This window comes from Passer domesticus, chromosome 6, assembly GCF_036417665.1.
Source record: "Passer domesticus isolate bPasDom1 chromosome 6, bPasDom1.hap1, whole genome shotgun sequence".
NCBI lineage: Eukaryota > Metazoa > Chordata > Aves > Passeriformes > Passeridae > Passer > Passer domesticus.
The window spans coordinates 19,980,475-20,001,090 of NC_087479.1; the positions used below are offsets into that span (position 1 = coordinate 19,980,475).

At 36.2% G+C, this 20,616-nt stretch overlaps 1 long non-coding RNA gene across 1 annotated transcript in view; it reads right to left on the reverse strand.

The window, feature by feature from the left end:
• LOC135302778 (uncharacterized) overlaps nucleotides 1-20,616 on the reverse strand; it is a 166,455-nt gene that overhangs the window by 7,612 nt on the left and 138,227 nt on the right. The window lies entirely within an intron of this gene.

Sequence of the window (20,616 nt, forward strand, 5' to 3'; positions counted from 1 at the left end):
CTGGCTCCAGGGAGTCTCCTGGGTTACATCTAAGTCTGCAGTCCTGTCATTGCTTCTCTGTTGTTACAAACCTCCAGCAATGTGAAAGAATCAGGAGTCCTTTGGCTACAGCACTAATGGTGTCAATAAGTTGTTTGCTCTGATCCTGTACAATATGTAATAGCTGGGAAAATCATATGTATCACCAGCACTACCACTAGTTCAGTGATGAGATCAGATAGAGTAAAAGGCCTTTTCTACCACCTACTTCTGGTACACCATAAACAACGTGCCAAAGTTATTAAACTGTCAGTTATATTATGAGCAGGGTTTTTTTCCCAACGATTTTCAATTTGTAAACTAGTCTAAGTAGATCACAGGAGGTGTTTGCTGGTTTGGGGCTTTTTGACGGGGGCGTTATTCTTTCTCTTTTTGGTTGTTCATTTGTTTTGTTTGGTTCCACAGACTCCCACTGAAAAGAAAAAGGTTGCAGGATTCTGACATTTTACTGTACATTAGAATCAGCACAGACTGGAACATGACAGTAACCCTGTATTTAACTCCTGCGTTGGAGAAACATAGTAAGATGAGAAATTAACAAGTCAGGACAGGTGAGGAAAACCCCCAAAGCTTTTTGACAAATGTGATAGCATATCCTAAACGGGATTCTCCTTTAAATATTGGACTATACCTACACACACACATGCAAAAAAAAAATTTTTAGGGAGAGCTGATCTTAGATTGTCACAATGAAGAAAAGACAGAAATTTTCTGGGACACAAATCACTTTTCAGTTCTAAAACAATGAAGAGTCAGGAAAAATCGTGAAGAAAAGCACAGTTGGGAGCAGCTTCCTACCTGGTTATATTATTTAAGGAGAGGGGTTGACACAAAAAGCTGTTGTTACTGATAAAAGGACAATATTGCTTAGGGAAGAGATGATAGGGAAGAATCCTGTATGCTAGAATTAGGAAACATGCAGTTGTTAAAAACAAAGACCTGTATATGAAAATCTTCACACTTAGGTGGTTAAAAATTCAGAATTTGATTCAGCAACTTGCATGGACTTCATTATCTAGAATGGACTATAATCCAAATCTCCCTTTGGATTGCTCAGGATCCTATTCACATATCCATATTTTGTGACTTCTTATGTCTGTACTGAAAATGAAAGAAGAAAGCTAAGTATCTAAATGAAGTTTAAATTTTTTCTTGGTGTCTTAATGTCAAGAGACCAAGTCGAATAATTGTAAATTAGATTTATTTGGAAAATATTAAGCCTCTGGATTTGAAACATCAGTAAAGTCTCACCATTGCCAGATATATTTTGATCTAAGAGAGAAGAGAAAATCTGCATAGGAGACTTCAGGGATAAACCCAACCTGAACTAGACCTTGAAATACATGCTTGTCTCTCCCTTCACTGGCAACGTGTGACAAGATTATGTAAAGCAGCATTTATCACCAATTTGTAAGAGACTATGCAGTTGTCAAAAGAGATGTCAATATAGGCTTTAGCAATTGCTTCCTGAAAGGTTTTGGAGAGAGCTACTAAGCTGCAGCTGGGTTTTAATAGCTCTTTACAGCTGTGCACATCTGGGCAGATGCGGTGTTTACCTGTATCTGGAGTTCTGTCTTGGTACAGAATGGCTGCAATGGCTGAAAGGTGTAGCAACCAATTTCTTTACACATATATTATGATTTCAGTGCCATCCATTGTGAACCACACAATCTCTCTCTCTCTCATTTTTCTTCATAACCACATGTCTGGATTCCCACAAATAAAACCATAACTACTGCTGCTTTTGTTTAACATGATTTAAAATTACAATAATGATTACATCTTCTTTGGTAACTCCAAGTGTTTACTGCTGAGTTGCTGTTCTTCTGCAGCAGGCATTCTCTGCCTGAGACATACTGTCTCTAAAATAAACATTTTTCTGCTCTATAACAGGATCAAGAAAGTAGGTAACCAATGCAGCCTAATTTTTCCAGATTATGTCTATAGTGTTGTAAACACTCTGGTTTAAGCAGTTAGCCAAAACTTGGGGTCATTTATAGGAGGGAAATTTAATGATACAAAATAGTCTTTAAGAGAAGGACATTTATTTATGAAGGAAGAACACAAGCTTTTATTTCCCCAAACACAGTTTAAAAATATTTAAAAGCCACTTGGGATTTTATTCTAGAGTTTCTGTGTCTTGGTCATGATTTTCAGGTCTGCCTGTGCTATCATATTTGTGGCTAAGGATACCTGATCCCCCTCTAGAATTAAATCTTTAACTTCTCTGCTGCCCTTCTTTTCAGTTTCCTGCTTCAGCTCATGAACTGCTTGCCAAGCAGCCCACTACTTGTGGTATTCTAAGTCTTAAGAAAAAAAAATTATAAAGGTAGGCCCAAGCCAAAATCACCATATTTGCAGGAAAAAAAAAAGATATTTTATGATTCAAGCATGGATTCAAAGCCAAAATTTTGTCCCTGTTTCTATTACATGCCCAGCCAATATTCTTAAATATCACATTCTGCATGTAGCAGAATGAAACAAAAAGCCAGAAACTGTGTTCCAAGTCTTCTTCTAAGGCCTACTAGCTCTGTAGTTAAAGATTAGTTGGGTTGTCCTATAGTACAATATAGCAGAAAGGCCTGTGACTTTCATCAGGTTACTGTAAATTCAAATAAGCCAATATTAGATAAGAAGTTGTTAAATGTAATTTATTGCAATTTTATTATTAACTTTGTCCCAGTTTAAGGAAAAACATTTGCTCCTGTATGAGATTTTTTTTTTTTAAATTTAAAAGCATATAGCAAAAAGTAACCAATTTGTAAGCGAATTTTTTTTTTTTAATATAGAAATGGGTTTGTTTCAGAACCAAATATGGTGCATGCATATCAGAGAGAACTCTGAAATGGACACAGGGCAACTTCCCAATTTCTATTTCACTATTTCTATTTTTCCTTCCCTTCTCTTTTCCGTTTCCTATTCCTTGTCTTGTAATTGAGAAACAAAACATTAATTTCTATAAGTTTTCCTGGTTAGCTGGTCCTGTCTGTTTGCAACTGAACATCCCTTGAGGGGGAAGACACACACCTCCCTCCCCTCTGCAGACACAGACCATGAAGTGCCTTTACGAAACCATTCCACTTTGATTCATGATCAGAGAAGTTTTTAAAAGGCAGAGTGGTTGTGTGCATGGAAACAGCAGGGAGGGAGCAACTCCATATAACCCTTTGTAATGCAAGCCAGCACATGAATTTCTTGCAGAAGCAGCAAAATTCACCCCAGAAGAATAATACTTTGGGAGTTCAAAATTACACTGAAAGGAAATATAACAGATTTTTAAAAAAAAATATTAAAAAAAAAAAAAGAACGGGGAGATGTTATGGATTTTTTGTCACAACATCGTCATACAATATAGTTTCATATATTTCTCTAGTGTTATGGCTATGGATAAGCTAAGAAGAAAAATGAGATATGGTGAGGCTTTTTCATTGCTGTGTACCTTGAAAATTTATTTTCAATATCAGTTGATTTGGTCAAGATTTCAAAGAATTAATTTGACCCCAGCTTTACAAAGGATGCACTGGCACTGTTTAGACTGTTGTTTATTATTACTTTGTACTACACAGTTCAAGTTTTATTTCTTAATAATTTTTTGTTTTCTTTATAGCAGTGGTATTTTGCCACCCTTCTTGGAGGAGGCAAGGATGAAATTAATCCAGTTATTCACTTACCACTTTCTGAAAAGATCATTTCTTGTATGGGAGGAGTGGGAACAAATCAATCTCCTCACTGATTAATTAAAGGTGGGTTTTCTCATGCAGCACTTTTAGAGGGCAGAGAAGATCAGAAGGACCCTAGGGAAGTCAGCATCTTCATCATGTCAAAGCACCTGCTCTCATACCCTGACAGAACTGAATTGTTAAGCAGTGAGATCCTGTTGAATTATACACTTAAAAAAGTGTCAGTGCATCCTGTCCTTTTATAAAAAGTGCTGGTTAGAACATTAAGATGAAATGTATACGGTTTTCTTTTTTTTCTGGAAAAGACAAATACCTGACTGAAAAGACTTACAAAAAGTTGTTTGGAATTTTAGCTGAAATTTATCATTTAAAGAGAAAGCTGAATTTAGGCACATGTGCTCTGTCTATAGTCATAAAGTGAGATGAGCAATCCAGAAGTGAAGTGAGAACTTCAATGGGATTTATTAATCTTTGCAAGAGCAATATGAATTTCTCCTGTCATTTTGTGAAAGAAAGCTAACATGGATTATTCTGGTTCTCATAAAAGCTTCAGTAATTTTGCTTTTTTTTTTCTGATGAGCAGGCACTTTGTTATTTGGACTTACACCTTCCCTTCTGTTTTATGTGTAAATTCTTATTTATTTCTAAAAAAAAATGTTTAGATGTCTGAGAATATATTTCAAAGTACTCCATAACAGTCCTTTTGATGCAATACTCTGTTAGTGAACACAAGGGGTTGTCTGTCTAGTTTTAATTAACTCCTTGTGAAACTGACCTATACTTTTATTAATAAATAAACACATTTCCAAAATATAGAAAACTAAATTCTATAAGTTTAACAGATAAGAAAACTTTATTTTTTGTACTGTGCTATAATTATCCTTGAATCATACCATGATGATGGTGTTTTTGTTAGCCTTTTATAAATTGTTAATTTGTCTTGAAAGCAAGATGAAGAACTGTAGGCAAAGCAACTCATTGTGAAGGATTGACTGCTATTGTGAAACCAAGATTCATTTCAAGAAAATTATTTTCAACAGTGGTAAGACTGTGCTACACATAATCAATGCTCCCAGGAAAAATGAGGGATAAAACCCCTGCTGCGGTCATTGAGAGATTTGCTAAGTAATTCAAAGATGAGAAAAATTCTACTGGCAATCTTTACTCTCTGTTTTCTTTTTTCAGGAATTGGATTTTGTCACCCTGACCTAAAATAAAAATATTCATTGCTGTTTTTCTCTTCAGAAGCATATTGAGCTTGCCAGTCTGACTGTCAGAAGAGTTAGTCTGCATTACAGCAATGCAGCTGAGGTGAAGAGAACTGAAATCTAAAAATGCTCAGTTCTGAAAGAGAAAGGCTATTATATATGAAATTAATCTAATCATGACGGGGCAGATACATTTTGTGTACTGAATGTGACAAGTAACCAAATCAATTAGAAAGGTAAGAGAGTTCTCTTGTTCATATATTGCAAAAGGATAGTTGATGGTAATTTTTTTTTCTTGTTTTCTTGCTAGGAGAAACCAGAATTCTATCCATTAATGAAAATAATATTCTTAATATACTGTATCGTAGGTCATTTTTAAAAGCAAGACCTTTCTACTCATTGTATGTGAAACTGAGAAATTAACACCAAAAAATTAAATTCAGATGTTTTGTACCCAGAAATAGATTTAATATAAAATTATATTATTAAGCAGCCTTTTAGGTAATACATTATCCCAGGGTTTTGAGTTGTTTTATTTTGGCTGCAAGACTTTTTAATAATTGAAAATATATTCAACAACTTCTAGAAAAGGTATGTGTACTGAAGTCGAAAATAGAGTCACCAGCCAGCACTCACAAAGCCTTTAAATAAATATTCATATTTTTCCAAAGAAGTGGCTTTCAATAACATTTCACAGATAATTGACAAGCATTTACCCATCTAAGACCAAACTACTGAAGAGGAAATTGTCTGAAGTAGATAGCCTCCTCAGGTTCTCAGCAGACCTTAAGCATGTGCTTTAAATTTAATCATATTTACAAGTGCTGTCCCGAGGGTGAATGTTTTCCTTAACTGTCAGATGTAGGAAGAGAAGAACTTGTGAGTTTTTCCAATTTACTTTGTAGATCATCTAGCAAAAGACAACTGATAGTTTAATTCAGACGTTGAGTATTAATGCACTGTAGTTAAGATACAAGGGATATCAGTGCTTAGGACAAGCAAAATTCAAAAACTAAAAAGTCAATTTAATTAATAGTATAGCTGAAGTACCGTAAGTCTCACAGCTATGTCTTTCCTCCTATCTGATATCGAAAATGCAAAACAAAAAATAGCTTCTCTAAAAAAGAAAACATACTGAAGACATGTATGGAATATGCAGAGTAAGAGCTGACAAATACTGGTCAAAGCAAAAAGATTTTCCTGGAAGCTGATGACTGACTGGGAAATCAGAATGCCAAAAGATCTGCCCCAGTAACCTCCTCCAATCCTTATTCCCTCAGGAAATGCCTTGTTCCAGAGGATGTCAATCCGTTTGGATTTGGGGTTTTTTGATCTAAGATAAAAATTTTATATTAATAGCTTTGATTGGTAAAGGCAGTGGCACAAGGCCAGTTACTCAATATATTGAAGTTTCTGGGAGAAAATTTTATCTGAGAATATGTCACTTTTCCTCATTTACAAAAAAAAAAAAAAAAAAGAAAAAAAAGAAAAAAAAAAAAAAGGCAAAATTGGTTTTTTCAAAAAGAATAAAGCAGAGCTTTTAACAATGCTTAAACATTTCCGGAGTAATTCTGGTGAGATAAGGGGATGCATTGTCGATTTTACTTTGAAGGAAATTTAATCAGAATTTGGACCATCTACTCAACAAGTCTGGAATCCTGCTTCCACAAACTAAGCCTCTGCAAGTGAATATATTTTTATATATATATATATGTATGCATATGTATGTATGAAAGACTCTATTTTGCAGAATAAAGGACACATTTCTGAATTAATTCCACTGTGTAGCTTGAGGTCAAAAATTTCTTCATAATTTCAATAAATGATCAGTTGGCTACATGGACTTACTCTCCTTTTATCTTTCACAGCTTCCCCACAAGCAGCTCTGAACGTGCCAGATCTTGGAAGCAAGCTGAAATCTGGCTGGTGACAGTAAACTTAGATTACTCCTGACAGAAATATTCTGCTTGGGAACAGAATTGAATTACGAATTTTGATTGTGATCCAGACTTGCCAGTGGAGGGAAATAATTTTTTATATAAAGACAGAAATTTTGACACATTGTTTTCACACGCCTTTATTTAAAAATAAAACAAAACTACATTTAGTCTTAAGACATTACTTTGAAGTGAATGCCCAAAAGTTTTCACTTTGAAAATAGAAATACATTATCCAACCGTTTTTGCAGCCAAGTTTTAGTAAGTGACTCAACAATCTCCCCAAGTCTATAAGTTCCATACATTGACTAAAATCACTACAAAATCAAACAATATTTCAAATGTGAATTTCAAAAATGCTTATGGCATTTAAGTAATAAAATCTTCAGAAAATACTAAGAAAGGGAAAAGAAGTGGAGGAAAGACTGATAAGGATTTTCTCATCTTCTTATGTTTGTCTTTTTTTAGTTATTTACAATACATTACTTCTTTCCCCACTAGAAAGAAGTTAAAGTAGAATTCACCACGTAAGAAAAGAGAGCTGACAAGCTTTAAATTTTTTGAAAACAGTGAAAAGTTTGATAAAATAAAATTACATGAAAGAGCTGTTAGTATTTCATTTTAGTCCTGTTAGCTAGTAGGGCTAACAAGTAATATTATCAAAGATAATATTGGCAAAAAATTATGTATGTGCTTGAACATTTTAATAAATATATATTACATTGTAAAATTACTATAAATTTTTAGTGCATTATGAAGCATTATATAAATGTTAATTATTATGTCTGCTTTAGTAATGTAGTCTCTTCTAAATCTCACTCTTTCAAATATTTTATACCTTAAATAGAAAAATCATGCCAGAAAATATATTAATATGCCTTATACATATAATAATAATAATATGTATTAATATATTAATATTGAGAAATGGGAAATCATCTCCCCTTACTGGCTATTATGTATAATTAGCTTCAGAGATTATTCTGTTTAAATAGTTTTGTCCTAGGATTTTATGGGTTTTTTGCCCTACTAAACCTAGATCATACACTGAATGTAATTAAAATATAATGTACTTCAAACTGAGACCTAACAACAGGAATTTAGTCACTGACAATGCAGTATGGTGTTATCCTAACTGATGAGGCATTTTGTTTTAATTTTAAGCTATGAGTACACAGGTGAAGCATGCTTTATGGGCAGCCCTGCAGAGGGAAAGCGTCTCTCTTTTCCCAGAACACACATAAAAGACATAAAATGCCATATAAACATTTTCCACATCATCATGTTTCCCAGTAGGACCACTTCTGAGTGAGAAGTTTTGTCTTCTAGTCTTGTTTAATCTTCATGTTAAATTTTCCTGTAATAAAGGGTTGCCTGCTGTAAGCTGTGTACAGGTGGGGTCTGCTCTTTCTGGTTCATATCAAGTTCACTCCTTCCTAGGTCTTTTCACATTATTGTGCCTCAGGGTCCGTCTTCTTCCAAATCCTTCTCGAAAAAAAGACTTTTTAAAAAATTACTCACTTTCTAGGTTATCTAGCCTGTTTTGATCGTGCTTAGTTTTAAAATGTTAATTTAAGCAAATAATTTAAGTAAACGTTTTGATAGGACTGTCTTGTCTAAGAGTATGTGTCTTGCTTATTATTTAGCTAAATAATGGGGTATTTACCTCATAGTAATTACCTACCAGGGGAGCATGAATGTGAAAGATTGAACTTGATTACCTGTCCAGGGGACAAGACACAAAACTTTAACAACTCTGTGAGGACTTTACTGCCTTCCTCTTCTGGAGGCCACCAAGGCATGTTCTGACATGTAAGAGTAGAATTTAGTAGCTCTCAGATCTTCCTGCTTGAATCATGAATAGTACTAACTGCATATGGCAAAAATATAATTTATAGCATAAGGCACCACTAGTGAGAAAGCAATCTGAATTTTCTTATGGCAGAGATTGATGATCTAGAAGCCACGCAAACCCTGTTAGCCCAGCATCTAAGTGAAGATGCTCCTCCACGTTGATACAAGAACTATCTTGAATTGGAAAATAATTTGAAAGAAAAATCCATCTTTCTTGATTAAAATACCCAGGCAGACACCTAGGAATGGACCTCTGGATGGGTGAAATTTTCTATGAAGTAATTGTCTAAGGAGAAGTGCTGCTTAGAAAAAATGCTTCAAGCATGTTTGTAGGGACCAATCCTCATCTGCTGATCTTCTTGATTCCTGCAAATCTTTTTTGCCTCATTTTTTGTTGTTTCCTTTGGGGTTTTTTTCTTCAATTACTAAAATCATATTTACATACTGAAGAGTTACCGATTTATATTCATGTCAGATTGTATCTGAGTTTTGTCCCACAGTTTTCTAGAACCAAAATATAAAAGTATTTATACCTACCAAAGCATACATTTTTATGTCACGAAGTAAAAGTTGAGCTTAGAACTGAAACTTTCGTGGAGAACTAGACTGAAACCCTCATCTTACACAACAGAAAATAAACTGGCTCATGCATGAGACTTACATTCCACAGTCAGTAGTGACAGGGGTATTTGCAAGTCTCTTTAAATGAAAATATAAAGATTTCCTCAGGTAGTAAAGACAGAATCCTTCACACAAGTATGGCTGTTCCATTCATATACTTATCACCTAAAAATGTCAAAATAGCTTTAAGGATTCTTACCACAATGATTATTTCAGCATCTTCTTACCTTTTATGTATGAAGTAGCTATATATTCTTTCACGGCAATCACTGAACTTTTAATAACAGTGACTACTTATTTTTTGTATTACCCTGTCTTTACTTTCTACTTTTTATTTTCCTGGGATGGTATATTGCTACATCCTCCTGATTAACAGGAAAAGATATTTAAAAAATATGTAAGATAATAAATAATGAATTTTTTGTAAAATTAAGCTATAATCTGGAATAATTCAATTTGAAAAATACAAATACTACTGAAGAGTCTGAATGACAAAGGAATACTAAGAATTTTAGCTATTCTTTAATATGTTCAGTGAATGTTTTACAGTAGTCACATGGGACATAAATTAAGCCAGAAGAGAAAAAGTTATTAATTTTATTCTATCACCCAGGAATATTAGTCATATTTCTGAATTCTGGGCCTTTCTTACAGCACAAAACTAAAGGAAAGTGCACTATTAGGGACACGGAGAATGTATTCTATATTTTACTGGCAGGGCAAAGGATAGAGTACCATTTTTTTACCTTTCTCTACAGAATTGAACTTCCTTTTTTCCCTGTAGGTGAAACACAATATCCACTGCAAAAAAATCCAAGACTAATCTGATTTGGTAGTCCATCCGCACAAACAGTGAACCAGTCTTGACCTTCAATAGCCCTACAGTGCCAAGACAGTAGAAGACTAATGAACCACCGGAAACCCATGGACACTTCAATTTCTCAGTAATCCAGCTTTCTTCCCAATGCCATCAGCTGCCTGCTCAGTGCAGTACAGCCTTGTGCACTCAGTGGCCAGGAGCTGATGGCCATGGTTCACAGGACACCTAGCACAGGGTGTCCTGGAAAGTGGACTCCTGCCAGGACATAGTCTGGGATTTTAGGCACTGCCGTGGGGATGGAAGTTTAATGTGAATGGAAGCTCTTTAAGAGAAACTGAGCCTGGATCTCTCACATCCTTGGCAAAAAATAAAATAAAATAAAATAAAATAAAAAATCCTGACCACGAGTCCTGTATTTCAGCCTGAAAAGAACTAGATTTGAAAACTCAAAGCATGTCACTTCATATCTGTGGAATGCGAACAATCTGTTGATATAATCAAGGACTTCACTTTTTTCCTTCTCTGTGTCACTATAATCAATCTCAAAAGTATTCTCTGTGAAACCTTCCTGTGAACACAAGCCTGTTCCAAGTTACATTTCTCTGGACAGAGAACAGAGAGGCACCCCACTGACCTTCTGTTCCCTGGGCCTCAGAACACCCACACTTCAGTGGAAAAGGAGGCAACCTCCCTCAGGAAACTTCATCTGGGTTTTCAAGGCTAACAGGAGCTGCACTACATTTTGTCTAAAGCATCTGTAAGCATGTATTAAGAATGCCTTCCAGAGCAAATCCAACTGGCTTGAGAGCTTAGAGACAGAGTCCAGAGGCAGCTCTGGGGTTAGAGAGAAGCCAGACCTTCAGAGTAACCAACAGTGCAGCACCTCATCAAGCACCTAGACAAACACTACTTAAAAACTAAGGCACTCTTGGAATCTTAGCATCGCTAAAGTTACATAGAGTTGCTCAGATTTAAATCTTCCTGGCCTAAATCTGATATGAATTTCTTGTGATTCCTCTTATAAACCTGCATCCAAGTCCACAAAGTTATCCAGGAATTCTGTTGCAGAGCCAAAAACTAAATCCCAAGCTCTGAAAAAACCAAATCATATAAACATTGGATGTTTTAGTTGGAAAACTGAACACATTCTTCAGTCTATTCTGATGGCAAAAATAATTGTTAGAGGCTTTCAGGGATGCACATGGCTTTGCACTATTTGTGTTGAGAGAGAGCACACCTTTTGCTCACCCAAACACTTCTTTCAATGGCAAATCTTTCTTTTAAGCCAAATTAGATGCTATTTACCATGTATTATGATTTCAGCTAATTTTAAAACTCAAAAATATAATTTCAAAATGTCAAAAGGTTTTGCTTGAAGCTATACTCACAAACACTTATTTTCTGAAAACTGCTTCTCATTAACTTGGTGTTCCCCAAAGAAACTTCATTGTTCTCTGAGTCCGAAGATAGCTTCTTACCCACTGAACTATTTTTTGCTCATAAGTTTCTGATAATAGCATTATTCTCCCAAAAAAAAGTTCAGCTGTGCTCCCATTGCAACTACTGGCCTCAAAGGCCTTTTAACTTTTAAATTAGAAGCTTTTTCATATGAAAAGAAAATCACTCTTTTGTGCATTTGAAATTTTCTCAAGGAGGCCTTATATTAATTAAGAAGAAAAAGTTCTTTTCTTTTTTTCAATCAAACCTAATTATAGTGTCTGAAAGTACAGTTTCTTTGAACTCTTGTTTCAAGAAAAAAGGGAGGAGGAAATCCTCAGTACTTTCTTCATGTGGAAACAAGTTTTGATCTAATCACATATGGTTAACCAATTTTTGTGGATTTTGTGCTTTTTACATGTTCCTAAGAGGTATAGAATAAAAATATTTGAGTAGCAGGGGAATTATAGTTGTATTTATGAATCTTAAAAAATCATAAAATACTGCATTTAAATGAGGGCTCTGAAGTTCCTGCTTTTCTAGGAAACCTCATTGATCTGGTTATCAAGGGGATAATCTCAAAGGAAAAGTGTTTAGTCATATCTGAAACTTCTGGACCTAGTCAGAATTCAAGGGTGATTAGAGTCTTCTTCTCCTGATTCTTCACTGCATGGATAATTGGCACTATGTTATCATGGCTCACAGCTCTGCACAGAAAATGGAAAAGTAAAAAAGAGAACTCAAAGTGCAACATCTATCATGCTGGTTGTGCTTTGGCAGAATCTATTTCCATCTCTGTAGAACAAACACCAGACTCAGAGCATTGCTGCAGCACCAGGTGCAGCACCGGGTGATACTTGAGGATAAGTTGCTTTATGATAATTCAACCAATTGGTTTCCTTATATTCACCTCTGTCTCTGCTAAATATCCCACCTAACACCTTCCAAGACTCTGTGGAGTGATGCCCTGTCTTTAGCCCCACCAGGAATATTCTCAAACAATGCCACTGTGTCAGAGAGCAACATATGGCTCTCCCAGGGAGGCACCATGGGATTATAACAATACTTACACTTTGTATCTTTTAATATGATGAATGAGGGCTATTACTGAGATTCCTGTCCCCAGCAAAGTCCTCCAAATGAGGGAGCTCTCTGTTAAAATCTGAGAGGAGTCAAACAAAATAAGCTGCCAAGTCTGAAACATGCTGGTGGAGGAGGGATGGTCTGGGACAGACAGAAGCCTAAACTGGTGTAAACAGATGGGATCTTTTAGCTCCTGTATTTGACCTTTAGAATCTGACCTCAGCCCAGGGCAGCAGTCTGTGGCCCCAGAATGACAACACTTACTGTCCAATAACGAGGAAAGGAGATGTGCAGAGACCTTAAGAAGGGCTGCAAGGCTACTCTTCTGAGCTGCAGGTATGAGTTCAGTGGGAGCCAGAGAGAGACATCCAGTCATGTCAGACAAACAACTGAACAGCCTCCAAACTACAGAATTGAGTTACTAATCAACTTGTAAATTAACTCACTTATTCCAAGTTTAGTAGAGAATGTTACATTTTGAATTGTAAATACCCCAGATTAATTCTCTCAGTGACTCTTCCTGTTAAAAGGGAGCAGTTATCTCACCTTTGCCTTAGTTTCTTAATCTGTGTAACAAGGTTGATGATTCTCAGAAGTATATGCCACAGCAACGTGGCAATGATCTTTTAAAATAACACAATGCTGAAAAATGCTAATTATAAAAATTCTCACGACTGTGCCCACCCCAACTAATTATCACACTGTAGAAAAAAAAGTGCTTGTATTGGAATAACAACACAATTTATTTATGAAGGGATTGTTTTCTGTATATGTTTCAGTCTTCTCCAAATATAAAAATTCAGTAAGCTGAAGTTACTTCATATTTATCCAGCTCTGAATTTTAATGAACAAGAATGCCATACATCCATGAAATTTTTAAAACCAAAAGATGAATCAGATTAATCCACTTCACAGCCCTTCATGTTCTGGAAAGAAGTATTGTGCAGACTTTTAGGTAAATAATGTTTAATTTAATTTAATTATTTAACTATATAGTGCATTCATTTCAGCTCAAGAGAGAGAGTGATTAAAATGCAGAGGCTGGGAATCCTGATATCACTCTGAAAATTTTCAACATATTCTCAAGCAATCATGTTAAAAATCATATAAGCTACCATAATTTTCCTGAAAAATCTGAATTTATTCTAATTTATAGGTGCCAAAGATGATTTTCCAACATATATGTCACTCCTTCTTCTTCAGTGCTGTCATACTCTTGTTCTACAGAGGCATGACACTAATAAAACAGCTTTTGTAAGTTCAGAGAGTGCCAGCAGATTCAGCGGCTGATAGGAAGAATAAAACTCTGGGTGGGGGGACGATTGCAGTGGCTGGGCTGTGGGCAGGTCCTATGACTGCAAGAGCACAGAACACAGAAGATGAGGGAGGTTTTAGTCCATTAAACACCTCAGGAGCGTGAAGGTTAAAATACTTTTATGTGCCCTAAGCTAGTAGCAAAAGTGGACTTACAAATGAGCAAACGAGGGAAGTGGGACAGGTGCTGGAAGCCAGAAGGGGCCAGTACAGCACTGCCCAGTGTCCCACTGCCCAGTGTCCCTCTACTCAGTGTCCCACTGCCTGGTGTCCCACTGCTCCGTGCCTTCTGTCTTCTGCTCCAGTCCAGCCCTTTGTTTGCATAAACAAAATATCCACTCATTAAATCCTAATTAAAATTAAACTCTTTAACTCCATCTTCACTATACTGACTCCCCATCTACCCAGGTCCTCACGTTGCTTTCAACCCTTATGGATTCTTCTCTTATCTCCATTTTCTCCCCAGAAACGTGAGAGATCCCAAAAGCTTTGTTGCCTCTCTTTAGAGTGACCTTTTTCTTTCAGAATACTTCTAACAATTTTCTCACGTTCTCATCTTTTTAGATGGCAAGCCAGAAGTTTCACTGCACAAGCAAAGAAAGCAATTTATAGTTTCATGTGGAAACATAGCTGCTTCTAGTTCATTTGTTTTTCATCTTGATTATCAACACGTTTGTCATCTCTCTGTAATTTATTCATTATCTTTAGACAAGGGATGTGAAAGGGAGGGGTGGGAGTGAAGAAGGATAAGTATACTTGTCAAAATGGGAAACAGATGTTCTAACAATGACTGGAGACAATTAATGTTCTCACTAGGTATCAACAGGCAAGGTCCATGGATTGCTTCAAATTTTTGCAGCAAACAGTCTTCTGGAAAATGCAAATACAGAGACTTTATTTTCCAGGCACGTGAGAGCATGTCTTGTTTGTAATGAGCTGTCTTAAGGAACTTCACATTGCTTCTTGAAAGTGTGGCTGTTCTGATCATTGCTGGCCTAAATAATAACACAGCAATGAAGGGGGAGCTGGGCACCTGGTAGCTGAGCTAATGAACCTGTCACTGCTCCCTCCCTCTGCTTCAGACACAGCATGCAAAGCAAAGCATTTAGTACATGTTTAACCTTGAATTGCTCAAAGTCAACAGCACATAAGTATGAACCTAAAGCAAGTTGCATACTTTGTGATTGCCAGGGTTGGTATGCATCTACAAAGGTCTCTGATGCACTGGGCTCTTTCATTTCTCCATGAGGAATGACCCCCCAGCTGCAGCCCTTAAGGGACAGCCCCTCATCTAGACTCCCACCCCGTACCAAAAAAAAAAAAAAAAAAAAGGATCGTACAGCCAACAGCTAAGACCTTATGATCAGGTATTAATCTGAATCACTCTGGGAAATACGGCAGCAAAAGCCAATCATAATAAATAAATATTGTAAGACAGAAAAAAAAAATTATAATGAATGGATGTGATCTGATTACTAATATTTTTAATAATAGTTTATTGTTCCATCCCACATGTAGATTTCATCTTCTCTCTCTGCACTCTGTCAGTTTAATTTTCCCTTCTGCTGTTCTGTTATCTGAAATGATCAAACACCTACCATGCCCTGGAAAGCACACCAATTAAAAGCTACATTTAAATCTGCATGAGTAGACCTGTCACAAAGTTAATTGGAATAAACACATATTTGACATGATATTGTTTGAATTCTGCTTCAAGCCTGAATATTGTCCATTACAAGATTCCTTTTTAATAATTTATATTCTTCTTTTTCTCTTTTTTGCTGCATTTGTTTCATTACTGATTGAGTAATGATACCAATCAGAAATTTTAGAAGTTTTTCCTCTTCTTCCACCCTTTTTTTTCCAGCAGCCTCTGCCTCCATCTGGGCAGAAAGGGCAAGGCTGCACAAAGGGCAGGTGCTGATTCAGGTGTCCTCCTGATCACCCCCTCAGCTGTGGAAGGATTCCTTCACCATGGACCACACTGGGCTTTCATAATTAAACAACACCAATGAGCCTATCAAAAGCCTGTTATAATAATATATCACAATGAGTTCTACATTAGATATAAAATAGTATATTTTTACATGCTATGAAAAATAGAACACTTTTTTCTCTTTGCCCCATTCCTGATACCATGTCTATTACAAAAAAGACTAGTGTTTACTTAGTGACAGTCAGCAAATGCTCTAATTTTCTTTCCAGTGCAATAATTTCAGCTAGACATCAGCACTACAAAAATTAAAGACAGTGAGTATGGTAGTCTGAGGTCACTATTTCGTAAAGTCTGGATAGATTTACAGCCAATTGAAAAGATTAATTGATATCTGTAGCAACAAAGTTTGATCAGCATATAAATCAAACACTGTTTGAGAAATGCATGGCAAAACAGAAATCCTTGTTATTCTACTGTCACTGGGATCAGGGTCTTGGGGTCTTCTAAGGTGACAAGATTTAACTAGTCTAAAAGGAGCTAGAATGCTAATTTCCCTCTCTAGCTTCTTATCTTCTGGAATGAATCAGCTATCCAAATGCATGGCTGATTAAACTGCACTGCTATCACTAGACCCATATCAGGAGCAAATTTTATTCAAGGGATGTATTATTCATTTAAATACATGGGGTATGACATTTTTAAACATGCAAATGTGACTGAATAATTTTTAGAGGGAAGACATCTGGGAAAGGAAAGAGTTTCATTTTTCCTAGTCATCGTGATTTTGTGGCATCCATGCATGGTACACAATATGAAATCAGTGTGAAAAATATCCAGCTCACTGTTCATAAAGGACATGGCAGCTCCTCTTCATGCATGCAATGTGTACTTCTTCTCTAACAGTAGTTCAAATATCAAGGAAATCTATTTTTCATTTCCAGCATAGACACATTTATTAGCAGAGTTAATAAGACAGTTTTTCTCAGAACATATTGTCTGTTGTCAAGATCTAAGGATTAACATTGTATTGCATGTCTGAATAGAATTATTTTCCCATAAGACTTGCTATACCAAGTTAGTTACATGGTCCAGTGAATCTGGTACCCTGCCAGATGGCCATAAATAAATGACAAATAAATAAAATTTCAAAGAAAAGTTTAATTCTCATACACCAACTCACTCCAACATACATTATGTACCTTGACAAAATCTGCAGTACAGCACGTGGGAGGAAACATTTTCTTCCAGCCTTTGTGGACAATTAATTAATGCCCTAAAACCTGGCATTTGATTAGGGTTATCTGCCAGGCATAGGCACAAACACCATTACCAGAGATTCTTTCAGGATTACAGCAGCCTTATCACATCTCTGATTATCATAAGGAACACTAGAGCATTCAGAAACCTCTGTGGTAATCCAGATGAATTAGATTTCAGTAATAAGAGCTTGAAAGAGGAGCATGTTCTCCTACCCAAATCACTCATAAATATGTAGACTCTAATAACTAATTATCTTAGATTTTCAGGAGATTATTTTTCTGGGAATCTGTCAACAGCAATTTTATTTTAGATGTGGTCCTAACTTCTCAGACACAGTTAGTTCATAGTTTCCAGGGATTTAGTAAATGACTGGAAGAAGATCTTTCTAACATGATTTGTCTCCTTCACTCTGAACTAATTGCTCAAAACTAATTGTTATCAACATGGAAAATATCTATTTTGCTATGGTGTTGAACTTTTCAGATTCTTTCATTTGAGAGATCAGAAACAATCCAGATAAACTTCTTGCCACCTGGGTTCTTCACATCACTTTTTGCAGTGGAATTATATAAAATTATAATTTCCATTTTGAGAATAAAAGTGGAAAATAATTATTTAACAGTGACCTGAATGGACCCTTAATTAGTGATCTGTGGTTAACTACAACACAGCTGATTTGATTTTAGCTGGGTTTCTGCTCCTAAAACTGGCAGGTGCTGTGGGCTCTCCTGGAAAGGCCATAGGAGAGGGGGAAGCAAGGAGAATTGGTTTTTTAACCCGGCAGCATCCCCTACTGTTGCTTTTAAAAACGGTAATAATTCACTTCCAAGGCGCCTCCGGCGGTGCCCAGACGGGAGGGCAGAGCAGGGCAGGGCAGCTCCCAGGGCTCGACAGCAGACCTGGAGGGGCAGCAGTGAGGAAATGGAAAGATTTAGAGTCCCCGTGGGACTCACAGGTGATTCTTTAAGGGAAAGCTATTGCCCAAATAATTCAAAATAGTGCATATTTTAGTACCATAAAAATATCAGTGACTGGAGTAGCAATTTTCTAAGGAGCCTTGACCACAAGAGACACTTGCTAATTTAAAACAGACTATCTTGAGCTGTTGTGGTTTCTCCCAGTGAGCCCTATTCCCTCACACAACATATGCCCATGTTTCTCTTAGTTATATGACAGCTGTCAGCCCCAAATTGGCTTCCAGGTGTTCATACAAAAAAATGAGTCTTTGAGTGTACTTGGGATTTTTTTGTTTTGTTTTGTCTTGCAAATACCTGTATGCCTAGTCATAAACCTGGAACACTTCTGAATGCCATAATACTGAGATGTTCACTCAGTAAATCCTTTTCTCCCAAAAGGAACATGCTTGCACTATTTTCAAATTGCATTTCTAGGGATGTTGAATTTTTTCGTTATGTATGAACAAAAGCTTGCAAAATATATATGTAGGTAGACCCAGTACTCTGAATATACATCTGCTGATTTCTCTGCATCTTGCTTTCTTTATCTATAAAATTGGGTTAACAGTACTTCTGCACATCCCAGGAGTGTTGTGAAGGCTTACTCATTAAAGTTTGTATAGTATTTTGAGATCCTTGATGGCAGATGCTACACAAGTGAAGAAACATATCACTTGATAGATACAAATGGCAATTTACTCACAGCCTCAACAATGTTCAGTAGGGGAGTAACTGAAGGATATCAAATGCTGCAGGCTCAAATGAAAACGAGCTCATCAAAATAAATGATTTACCAGAGGCTTCCAAGCACCCTGCTTCCTACAGATGAGATGAAGAGTTCATCCCCTTCTCTGCTTGACAGCAGAGAATAAACCATAGCACTGCACATCACTTGCAGTGATAGTAGCATTATTCTCTGTTGGAGGATTTCACTTTATTGTAAAGCCCCATTAACTGATGAATTGAGGTCAGAATAGTTCATGTTATCACTGTGAGTACAGAAAAAACTTGGCCCAAACATGGAAACCCAACTGACTTTCATAATGAAACAAGGCTCAGGGACAGAGGGATAGTGATACCTGTGAGTATTGCCTTATATGAGTGTGTTTTTCTCAACCTTTTAGCTAGTCTAATCAAAGAAAAAGCTTGTGAAGGAAAAAAGAAATAAAACAACCTCCACCCAACTTTTGAATATGGGGAAAGGGTCCACTTGTATTTGTGTGATCTACAGAAGGAAAGATTTCTGCATCTCCAGAACTTTGAAGAGCAACCAGTCTGATCTCTTCTTTAATTTTGAGGTTTATACTGGCATAGCTATGTGAGCCCCTTTTGCACATAACCTAAGTCCTTAGAGCAGCAAAGTCTCTAGCAAATTAATGAGTCCTCAGTGCTCCTCAATTTTTGGAATTAAAAACGTTTTATGAGATAGGACTTTCTGATTCCATCAAATCTCTTCAGAATTTCTGTGCTTGACACCTATTCTGCACAAATTGACCCAATTTGCCTTTTGAACAAAAGTCTGATAATGAAATTTCTAACACTCACTACAGCTAGACTAGAACTAATTCAATCACATCTGACCTTGTGACAGACCAGGTATCTTACATCTCAACCCAAGTAGTAGTTTTATCTATGTAACTAGAAAAGAAGAGGGGAAAGAATTTTAAAGGAGAACAGAACATAGAAATTTTGGAGTCAGTTTTTCTTTTACTCAGAACCAACTAGTCCAACTCCAATATAGCCCTGTAACCCCAGACATGTTCTGAAGTTTGAATCACTCTTAATCCTGTGCACTACTGTAGTTACCCAAGATAAAAATACCACTGTACAGTTTAAATAAGGGTGCTGTTCTCAAAGCCTAATCCCAAATCCTTTTGAATCTGTGGCAACTTTTTAAATAGCTTTGAACCAGAACTTTAGCTTTTAACCAATTTGTTATACTGATGGAGTTTCAGATGCCAAACTGTCAGATAAGAGGTGCAGCTTATTTCCTAAGCACCTTCTACTCCTATTGATTTCTCAGATCACAGTGAATGAATGCTTTCAGCATATTTCTTACCCAAAATGCAAGCTGTCTTAATGATGTTATTCCCACAAAGATGGCATAAATGACTTGTAGACAAAAGAAAGAAATCTTGAAAACAGAGAAGGAAGATAGCATTCCCTTTCACTTTAGAGCCTTTTGTTATTTTTTTTAACTTTTCACAATTCACAACCAAGCAACTTACTCCTTTCTAGTCCTTTCTTCAAAGAAGATTAATTATTTTCATTATTAACCAAAAGGTTTTCTTCTAATTAAAAGAAATTATAGGGCATTCACCAGTAGCTTTATTCTAGTCAATAAACTAATTATGGTTGTGACAAATTAAGGAAAAGCCATTCAACTGATCTAAATACTGTGATTTAAAAAACATAAAAATACTATTGTCACATTCCTTGAAAAACCAAAGTGGATCTTACATGCACTTTTA